At 38.3% G+C, this 11,199-nt stretch overlaps 1 long non-coding RNA gene across 1 annotated transcript in view; it reads right to left on the bottom strand.

Annotated features, from left to right (window-relative positions):
* Positions 1 to 6,486: 6,486 nt before the first annotated feature.
* Positions 6,487 to 11,199, bottom strand: part of LOC143364556 (uncharacterized) — a 39,852-nt gene continuing 35,139 nt past the window's right edge. Inside the window, exon 2 of the long non-coding RNA XR_013084181.1 lies at positions 6,487 to 6,620. This is a non-coding gene — a long non-coding RNA (uncharacterized LOC143364556). The remainder of the gene's footprint in view (positions 6,621 to 11,199) is intronic.

Genomic DNA, 11,199 nt, shown 5'->3' with positions numbered 1-11,199 from the left:
ATTCCGGTGGAAAGACGGGACGCAGCGAAGAAAAAGAAGGGTTGAACGCAAGATAGGAGGTCTCGAGTGGTAAACAAGATATTGAAGAAAATTACGTGAAACGAGAACCAGAGATACATAAATAAACGAATGACAATACGGAAGAGTTTAAAGAAGAAGACAAACCGTTATTTTCTTATTCAATCATCTTGAACATATTGACAGAAAGAAAAGGAACTGTAGTGTTTTTAAGACTTTGAACCATTGCAATCTCTGCTGATCCAAAATCGTGAGTTTTATTATAAATTATAATTTCCATTTCTGCTTCTGCTATGAAAACAAACTAACAGTCGAGAAGCGGCGTGAGAAATGTTTGCATAGCGTTACGATGTAGCGTTTGACCATCTACTTTAATAAAGATATTTTTTCAAAATACCTCGCGAACTTATTATTTTTCGACCATCTTACCGTAACACTTTTTTACGTATTTTCTATTTTAGAAAAATAGTGTAAAAACAAACCTTATTGCATTTACGAAAAAAATATGATAGCAACACCACTTTCAATCATTCATCTTCTTCCTCCAACTTATTTTTTTAATTTGACAAAAAGAAAGGTTACAGTTGTAGCGTTTTAAAAAAGTGTAAGTCTAAAATTTAGAGCAACCACAAGAACTCCAATACAATTTTTATAATCTGTATTAATGTATTAACGATTTTTGTAGAAATAAGTCTCGCATGAGACTGAAATTGCTTAACAAAAAATTCCGCCATCGAAATATGGGTGGCATGGCAGCCAATGCGTGAATCTAGCGAGTCCATTGTAAAAAGTGATTTCGAAATCGGGTAGAATGAGTTAGCCCCGCGATTAAAGAACGCGGTAACGAAGCGAGCGGGATTGAATTTTTCGTGCAAAGCGGGTTAAGAATCGATCATGGAATGGAAATGGGCAATAGATACGATTCAGAATGGTTAAACAGCTCGTGACAATGACGTAGGGGTAGTTCACCGTAAATCAGTGACCCCTCGCGCGAGGGGTAACCGCTCGCCGCTTGTATAATACGATAATTTAGCAGGGGCATTATTGCACGGGCAGGTGCAAAATATTTCAATGTGCCGCGCGCGTGCACAAAACCCGCATATCCGTGTAACCGATGCATGTGATCAATTTAATTATCACCTGGACCATGTCCGGGACGGTTTTCAACGCCCGCGCCCGTGCCCGCTCCTGAGAACCGAACGTTTGCAGGAAATCAAATTCCAGCTATTGATTTTTTCATAGATAGATTTTCAATCAACCCATTGTTCCCTTTGTCCCCATCGTGCGTATTCTGTGTTTTGTACGGAGAACTCCGTTTCCCTTTCAATTGTTTTGTTCCCCTTGAATCCACCGATTCGATGGTTCTATTAGTTTGCGGTTAAACGACGGGACTCTTTATACCGATGCTACAAATCCAACCGAATGGCGCAGCTTCCTTTCCATGGAAACGAGACGAGAACGTGGGTATCCTGTGATCGCGATCGATATTTGAAAAATATCTCTCCCAGTCTTTGGTACGCGGACCGCGACTGTATAATGCAGTCTAACGACATTTTTCTTTGTAAGTGGAGAAGACGTAGAATCTATTTCACATATTGCCATTTCGTTAAAAAGAAAGTTGCGGTCTTCTACCCTCTTGCAGTGTTCGAGCTTTGTTACGTAGAAAGTTTGTGAATTGAACTGGCCCAACTTTGAGGTTAAACTTTACCTGAGGAAACCAGAAATTTTTAACTCTTTTTTATGTAATCCTGTAGATTTTGATGAGAAAATTCAAAAAATACAAGTTTCAATCCTAGGAGATCACTAGTTTAAAAGTTACGCTTATGTAAAGATGTGCGTTTTTCAGTGTTTTTGACAAGCAAGGGCGCCACCATGTTGATATGTAGTGACCGTCGAGCGTCGCTTAACTCTGATTGAAATATTATTTAACTTTTATTTGGACAGAGCACGCAGTCAAGCACAGAGCCAACAAAAAATGTAGACGAACTGTTTGAGGTGTTACGAACATAATGTCGAAAATATCAATCGAGGTTATTAATAAATTATATGAAAATAATACGAGTAGAATCGACGCTTAATATCTTATTACTAAGATTAAAGCACTTTAACCTTATATAATATTAACATAATATTTTTTTAATATAATATTAATATAATTTTTTAACAGTACATTATATAATAATATTAGAATCATAAAATGTATGTTCACAATGTGTTCTCTAACCTGTAAAGATGTAAATTTTTAGTATAATGTAAGTGGTCTTTTGCACAATACTGTATAGATAACATAAGACTCGTGTTTCCAATCCCCAAAGTTGCAAATAAACAATTTAATTATTTTAAACCGGAAGAGATCAGTTCATAAGAAGAAGACAATTTTTTTGCATAAAAATCGGCAATCTGACCATGACTTTGGAAAGCATGTAGCACTCGATGGACAAAATCTAGTGAATCTTTACGATTATTTCTGCAGCCTCCATTAGAGACTCATAAACCATGACAGAGTAATTTTAAAGGGGCATCACATCCAAGCACGTTAAATAAAGGTAGCTGGTCGTCGATCAATCGAATCCGATCCGAATTTCACTAAATCCCGTTTTAGAGTGGTCGGAAGGTCTCTCCGGATTCATGAGCGTCGTCATGAAATTCATCAACGTAGCCCCGATTAGGTCGATAGACCGGGGGTATCGCCGTGATTCACGTTATCCCTTTCGATTAACTCGACAGGAGGAAAAAAAGGACAGAGAACCTGAAATCCACTCGGAGCCGGCCAGAAAAACCGATTAACACGCGCGATTGTACGTCATAGGTACCACGGACGTGAATTGGACAAATCGATCGCACATATCCGGCGTTTATGCAAGCGCATTTGCCAGGTCGTGTACCGGGTCCGATGCAAAAATGATTGTCATCTCAACGGTCCGGTAATCAAAGTGTCAAATTTGCAGCGGCCGCGGCGACGCGAAGTGAAAGCAAATTTGCATACCGTTGTGCAATAAACACCGGGAGCACCAAGTGATTTGAAATTTTACGAACGATCGTTGCCTAGCTTTATATCGTGCTTTGTGTCATATAATCATTCTGAAAGCCCGCGAATTTTTGTATGGTCGCTTCTTCACGCTTTCACCTTGTTTCCCCTTAAAATAAGGATCTGTTAATGCGCGGCTGTAAATAAAGTCTTATATCTCTGTATAGGAGTATAAAATGATAACGGTATTGTGATATTATTTTACCGGCACTTTGTGTTTAAACGGGGTATTCGATTCGTTGCATTTTCTTAAAGAATTAGGCCTCGAAAATGTGTTCTTAAAACGATATGCTTAAATCTTGAAATAGCTTTTCAACAATCAAAATAGTAAGGGGTGATATACTCAATTTCGAGAACTTTAAGTAGGTACATTTTTGCGATGTTTGCCGAAGTGGTTATCGCGATATTTTAAGATCGACTTTATCGATGGCTTCAGTCTTTGTGTGTACAGTCAGTAAACCTGTCGCTATCATCTATAACAGAAATAAGTTAATATAATTTTTGGTTTAAAATTTTATAGTCTCTTTTTTCGTTTGTTTACTTGGCCGTTCATAACAAGACCAATTTAAATTTTGTGCTTGTCTAAAAATGTTTTAATTTTGTATGAAATCTGATAAGAAATACTGCTAGTTTTGTAGTTTTGTAGTTTTACAGTAAAAAAAAAGGTCTTAATGTTACCCTAAAATATGATGATTTAAAGTGAAACAAAGTTATATACTTTCCATTTTCTGAGGGGTCCAAAATATACTAAATAAAGTACTACGTGTTAGACAGTGATCAACTGTTGTTGTAAGTAATAAAAGTTTGCCATAAAATAACAAGTTAAAAATGAAAATACCATTCATTTAACGAACTAGAATTTTGAGTCGTATAAATTGCTTCTTGCAGCCGAAGTAGATTGAATTTGATATTCGATACATGTAAATGAAGCTAAATAAACTTTTATACTACACATGTATTACGTTGGTGAACAGGTACATGCCAATCGGTAGATACAATAAGAGAAGATGCTCAAACATGAATATGCATGTACCAGAGCAGATCAAGTAAGATATACCTATTCATAGTTAATCACATATTGGTTGGTGGTCAATTAATTTCGCTTTTGTGGATGCTCAAACCAATTTGCTACAAGAAATTTGTTCGCAAGTTTACTAATGTTTAATTCGTAATACTGTCCAACAAATTGTTACTTTCATCGCATCCCCAACCTAAATATCATTTTTCTCTTTCCCTCTCTAGTTTTGACATTTCATTTTTATGGATAAGTAAAACGTTGAACTCAAGTTATTTTTCTAATAATTTGTTCAAGTTACTCAAACGTCTTTTCAAGGAAGCAATTCTATAGACACTCCTTAAAAAATGATATATAGGGTGCCCAAAAATGTTGTAATTCCTTGAAAGGGGAGGTTTCTGGGGTCATTTGAAGTAACTTTTTCCTTTGCAAAAATGCTCTCTGTGGCTTTGTTAAGGAGTTATTAACGAAAAACACGGGCCAATCACAGCGTGGCTGTAGCGGGCGGATTGCGGCTCGGCCAATGCTAACCTTGCGTTCAGTGGGATCCGTCGCCGGGCCTGAATCCTACCGCTGTAGCCGCGCTCTGATTGGTCCATGTTTTTCATGAATAACTCCTAAACAAAGCCGCGGAGAAGATTTTCTCAACGGAAAAAGTTACTTCAAATATCCCAGTAAACTCCCCTTTCAATGAACTACATGGTTGGGACACTCTGTACACTTTAGTATTTTTTTAAACGTATTAATTAGCGAAACAAAACAATTGCACCGGGCAGTGTGATTCACAAGTAGAGTGCGTATTTTATGCATTTATGACAAAAATGCGTAGGTATAAAACAGTAAAAATATTAGAAGAATTTGAAAATATTGTTATATTACTTTCAACCTATTAAACTTATTAAAAAAAATTTTATTTCATTCCAGTTTGTTACGATTCAGGTAGAAAATTTTCATTCTGCATAAAGATCCGCTGCCTACTCATAAGAAATAACCTTGTTACTGTTCAAAAACAGCCATTGCTTTTCCACGAACACAGCCCAGTTACGTCAACGACCGGTGAAGTAGTATGTGCTCGTGCATTATTACACAAAGCAGTATTGATGAGGTGTTGAATAGATTATTATAACGCGTCTATCCGTTATCAATCAGGCTTATAATCTTATGATTGCCTGTAAATTATGCACAGAGCCATAAAACATGATTCGTCCTATATATCCGAAAGTTCTCGAAGTCCAATCAACGAGTCCGATGCCTCTGATAATTTCTTACGCACATGAAAACATGAAAGATTTTCTCTTGCGTTCCTGAAGTTTCCGTGACTACTGAAACTAAAAGAAAAAGTTACACTTCTACGATTCCTGTGCGTAAAGTAACTAGCAAGTTTCGTACTCCTTCGTTTGACACAGAAGTTCTGTTCAAACCTCTTTTGCTCCGAGCGAATGGCATCGAACAGTGCCGCGTGTTTACTAGTGACACCGCGTCGCGCTTCAAAGGAAAGAGTCTCGGAATTAATTACGTCGGCGACCACACAGCCGCCGCGTCGCATCGTGACAGAAACTTTCTGTTTCCCGAGGACGCTTTTCTTCAGCTTTGATCGCGAACAGCGGTCTCGCGCCGACCTCGAACGAACCGAAAGATCCGCGATTTCCGTTCCCAAAAATCGACTGATATGTTAGTCTTCCTTCTCAGAACTTCGTTTCATCGTCGGCAGCTGTGGCAACGCGTCCTCTTAGAGTCCATGACGCGTGCATCATCATCATCATCATCTCTTATCATAATCGAGAAATCGTTTCGACAGAGCAAACAACGACAGAGAATAACCCATTCGTCCCGTTCTCCTGTTCGACGTATCACGTTCTCACTATGCGCTAACGTATACACAAAAACTGTCAAATACAGTTTCTTGGGAGCGGTGGACCCACAGCTCGAAAGGGACCGCGGCAGTGTGCACGGTCCGCCCGTGTACATGTATAGTCTCGGTAGAAGGGAAACTTCGTTGTCCTTCTTGGTGAAGATCTTCGCGCTATCGCCAGTTTCGACGGGCTAAAGAAAAGAGGAAATGTGAAGGAACAAGAAAGAAGAAGAGTCTGTCGATGGTGCCTTCGCGAGAAACGATGACTCCGACGCGGGAGCCTCGTCCCCTATTGTATTCGTTTTTGCCCAGATTGCGAAAAACGCGTCGCCCGGTGTCACCTCCATTTTCGCTAAATTGCCCCCCCCCCCCCCGTGGAAAGCGTCCGCGGGTTTTTCCGTGGTTGCTTTCCACTTTCGGTGGAATCCGTCCACTTCGTGAACGGAGTTCGACTCGATCGTTGCAATGTTCTGCCACGCCGGAGCCGCGGGCCCAGCAAGTCCGTTCCTTCGGGATCGCCTGGCGACTGATGGTTGCCCGCGAGGATAGAACAAATTAGCACCATTCGAACTGAAGGCCCGCGAAGATTGAGTGGAGCCATCACGGTCACCTCAAGAGCGACGAGCTTAGAGCTGCGACCATGGTCAGGACTATGGCGGACCTCAGCGTGCCGCTACCTCCGTGCTGCATGGCTGCTGGATTCTCGCCTGGAACACCAACGGGAAACGGATACGGTTACGGATATTGTTCTTGTCTCGAACGTTGCTTAGAATTAGTGTGACGCGCAACGGTGCTGAATGAACTCCTGATACGGAACCTCGATCATTCTGACCTCCGATCTAGGAATTGTTTGTTGACTGAATATCCTCCGCAGAAGAAACATAGGATACTCTAAGTTCATTGTGTTTCCATATGATGTTGGAAGAAAATGTGCATTTTAGTAAATCAATTATATTGTAGACATAGCTGTATACAGTGTTCATTCGATATATGTATGTCCAAAACACTGGTCTGGCCAGGGACATATATATCGGTTGATAGATACTACAGTGAATTCAGTGGAGTCACTATTCTATACCAAATGTAGAATAGGACAGCGATGCTCGGCGACTGCGGTCTCTGGAGCTTCTTGGCCCATCACGGGGTATATCCCGCGGTAGTAGAGATAATTCCGCAACAGTTATCGGTCATGCCTCGGCGACATACAGTGGCTCACGAAAGTATTCGAACGCTTACGTTTACAAATTTTAATGAATAAAATAAGATGTACTAAACTAATCTGTATAGAACAATTTGGTACCTGTAGTAAGGGGGAAGTCTGAAGATTATGTCAGTAAAATTTGAGAAGGATTCAACAGCGTAGGCAGAGGTTATGATATATTTATTAGAAACACGCGTAATAAGTGACTCACAAAAGTATTCGAACGCTGTAACGCTGTTGATATGTTTTCATCTTTCTTAGAAAGGGATGTATACATTACTACTAAACGAAAACATTGGTACGTTCAGTTGATGTTAAGGCATCGTTTTCGTAACAGCAACGTAGAACTGTGCACAGTAGTAGTTAAAATGAAGATTAAAAAGCCAGAAACACAAAAGTGTGAAAGAGAAATGATACTTCGATTGCATAAGGATGGAAAATCATATAACGAGATTGCAGAAATTATAAACAGAAGTAAGTCTACAATACATTACATTATTAAAAAATCAAAAAATGAAGGAACAATTGCGAACAACGCTCGATCAGGTCGACGAAAGAAATTAACTGAAAGAGAACAGAAAATTATCATTCGCGAAATAAAAAAAGATCCTACTATATCCGCTCCTAAACTCAGAAATATGGTAGCTGATATGTTTCATAAAGAAGTTCATCCCGAATTATGTCGACGAATCTTACGAAATAACGATTTCCATGGCAGTGTACCACGAAAGAAGCCATATATTAATGCGGTAAATCGAAAAAAAACACTGGCTTTTCCAAAAGCATATCTCAATAAAGATCGTTTTTCCTGGGATAAGGTCATCTTTTCGGATGAGAATAAATTTAACATCTTTGCCTCAGATGGTCAAAATTATGTTTGGAGAAAACCAAATACGGAATTGGAAATTAAAAATTTACACCAAACAGTGAAACACGGAGGTGGATCGGTTATGGTGTGGGGGTGCATGGCAGCAAGTGGCACCGGAAATTTGGTATTCATCGATGGAATACTCGATAAATATAAGTATTTAAATATTTTAAAGAACAACCTTAAAGAAAGTTCCCGCAAATTAGGATTATTGGAAGACTTCCACTTCCAACAGGATAACAATCCCAAGCATGCTGCAGGAATTGTGAAAGAATGGATCATATATAACACACCACATATGTTAACTACTCCACCGCAAAGTCCAGACATAAATCCAATTGAAAATTTATGAGCTGAAATCGGAAAAAGATTAAATAAATATCAAATAACTTCAAAGGAGGTATTGAAACAAAAAATCATAGAAGTATGGAATTCCATTGAGTGTACTTTTACAAAATCATTGGTTTATAGTATGGAACGTCGATTGAGACACGTCGTTATATATACTGCTAAAGGTGGTCCAACAAAATATTAACATTAAATAATGTAATAATATATGTAGCGTTCGAATACTTTTGTGAGTCACTTATTATGCGTGTTTCTAATAAATATATCATAACTTCTGCCTACGTTGTTGAATCCTTTTCAAATTTTACTGACACAATCTTGAGACTTCCCCCTTACTATAGATACCACATTGTTTTATACAGATTTTGTGACCCCTCACGGAGTATACCGCGCGGCAGTGGGGATAGTTCTGGGACTTTTGTCGGCTAGATATTTGGGACATACATGGAGGAAAAACTGTATATCTACACGGAAGATTATGTGTAGTATCCATTTTCTAATAAATGAAGAAGTCCTCAAGTAGGTCAAAATTATAGGACATTGTAAATCTTTACAGGAAATGTTAAATTACACGTCGTGAGAAGTCTTAAGTACGTCGCTTGTACAGCTTTCTTTCGATTTAAGATGACAGCTCGGGACGGGTTTGGTCGTATTACGGATGAGGACACCTATTCGACTTGACATGTTTTTTGAGTGGGCCGAAAGTTTATGGGTCCCGCAAAGTTGTCCGGCAGATCATAAACATAGAACCTGTATGCATGACATATAAACTAAAATGGGAGATACGTGTATTTGGATTTTTTTTGTTGTTTCCAGCAAATAATGATTAAGATCATGACATTTTTTCATTACGTACGATGAGAAGTATTTGTGTCGATGTATTTATTGTGTTGTTGCGAAGAAATATCAAGATCATTTTTAAAAATGGTTTTTTATTGTAACGAGTCGGAAGCAATCATTCTTGGCACTCATGAGCGGGCTGCGGATTTGACGCATTCGTGAGAAAAATGAAGACAATTGTTATTTCACATAAAGATCCGCAGCAGTCCATTCATCAGATTACGTCACATTGTCTCTCTTGGATCTCATCAGTTGTTTGTAATTAAATATCGTTGGTGCTTCGCTTTCAGAAAGTGGCTGTTCCCTTTCAAATTATGGGGAATGGAATCGTTTGGAATGGAATCTGACCCGAGGCTTCATACACATAATTGTGACCCGAGCTAAATTCGATTGGTCATAAAAGGAGTCAATACTTTACTGTTACTCGGCCGTCGATCGTGGAATCTCCGATTTCTCTGAAACTCGAGGCGCTTCGCGCGACGAAGCGTTCAAAGGTTCGCTTCAAAGATTCAATTAAACGTGGACTGCGCTGGAAAAATTTACAACTCTGTTTACGCTCGACGCCGGTAAGCCGATTCTCACAATTAGCTCTGAATCCACGGGCCGTTAATTGGATCCCTCGAATTCCCGTGAAATAACCCCGCCGAGGACATCTTCGTTTTATACGACAGAGAAGCGAACACCTATTTTCTCAACTGTCATAGAAGAATCGATTCTAAGTTGCCGTTCCACGGTCCGTTGCCGGAACAGAAGTTTCTTATGAAATCAGAATCGGCCGTTAAAATAGAAGATCTTGCGATGTAATCGAGTGGTTCAATTGAATTACTCGCAGACATAATGCAATCTCGAATTCAATAAAACGAAAATCGATGAAATGTCAATCGTTTTATTGTTTCGAAAAACTAGTAGGGTAAGTACTGTCCGGGTACCAATTACTGTGCCAATAGTAATTATACTTTTTTTTTTAAGTATAATGACTTTTAAAAAATAGATATACAGGATGTTCGGTAACTGGCGGTACAAGCGAAAAGGGGGTGATTTTACATGAAAAAATAAGTCGAAAATATAGAACAAAATTTTTTCATGTCACGCTTTGTTTTCGAGAAAATCAACTTTGAATTTTTGTTATAACGGATCTCACTGTAGATTATTGTCTCGATGGATCATTATCGCAGTTTAAGTTTGTTTTTATCGTACCGGAAAATTAGGAACACACAATGAAATAGGATGTTGAAGTAATCATAAAGTTTATTATTACAGAAATTGCTGAAAATGTTGCTCATTCTGCCGAATACATAATTCTGCTCTTCTAATTAAATTTCTATGAACGCTTTCTAACGTGTTCTGTTGCTTTAATGTATGAAAGGCAACAATAATCTTTTCTTTTAAATAGATAGGTAAAATAAACATTTCCGTGACACTGGAAGTGTTTATCAACATAAACTTCAATCGAGACAATGATCTACAGTGAGATCCGTTATAACAAGACATGATCAAGTGCACGCGTACCCGGCGAAAATTCAAAGTCGATTTTCTTGAAAACAAATTCTCACATGAAAAAATTTTGTTGTATATTTTTGACTTATTTTTTCATGTAGAATCACCCCATTTTCGCTTGTACCACCAGTTACCGAACACCCTGTATAACATATACATATTAATTGATTTTAATGAAAAAAATTTGATATCTTTTTTTTAAATATTCATTATGTTCTAAATATAAGTATAATTAATATAGGCACTGTAATTGGTACCCACACAGTAATTGGGTCCCTTACCCAAGATTGTGTGACGAATAGACAGGGATCTTCTTGCAAAATAAATGTTTTCTAACCGAATTGCAACAAACTGGAGTGAAATAGAAATTTATTTTCTTTCCTAATACGTTTAATAGGTTGACAATAGTATAACAGTGTTTTGAAATTCTTCGAATGTGTTCACTGTTTTAAATTACACCTACCAATTGTTCACATAAATGCATAAAATCCGCTGTCTACTAATAATTTTATTCGCGTTTATTTCGGGCGTC

This window comes from Halictus rubicundus, chromosome 2 (genome assembly GCF_050948215.1).
Source record: "Halictus rubicundus isolate RS-2024b chromosome 2, iyHalRubi1_principal, whole genome shotgun sequence".
Lineage (NCBI taxonomy): Eukaryota > Metazoa > Arthropoda > Insecta > Hymenoptera > Halictidae > Halictus > Halictus rubicundus.
Note: the sequence above shows the minus strand (reverse complement) of the source record. Positions and strands in the feature narration are given on the sequence as shown.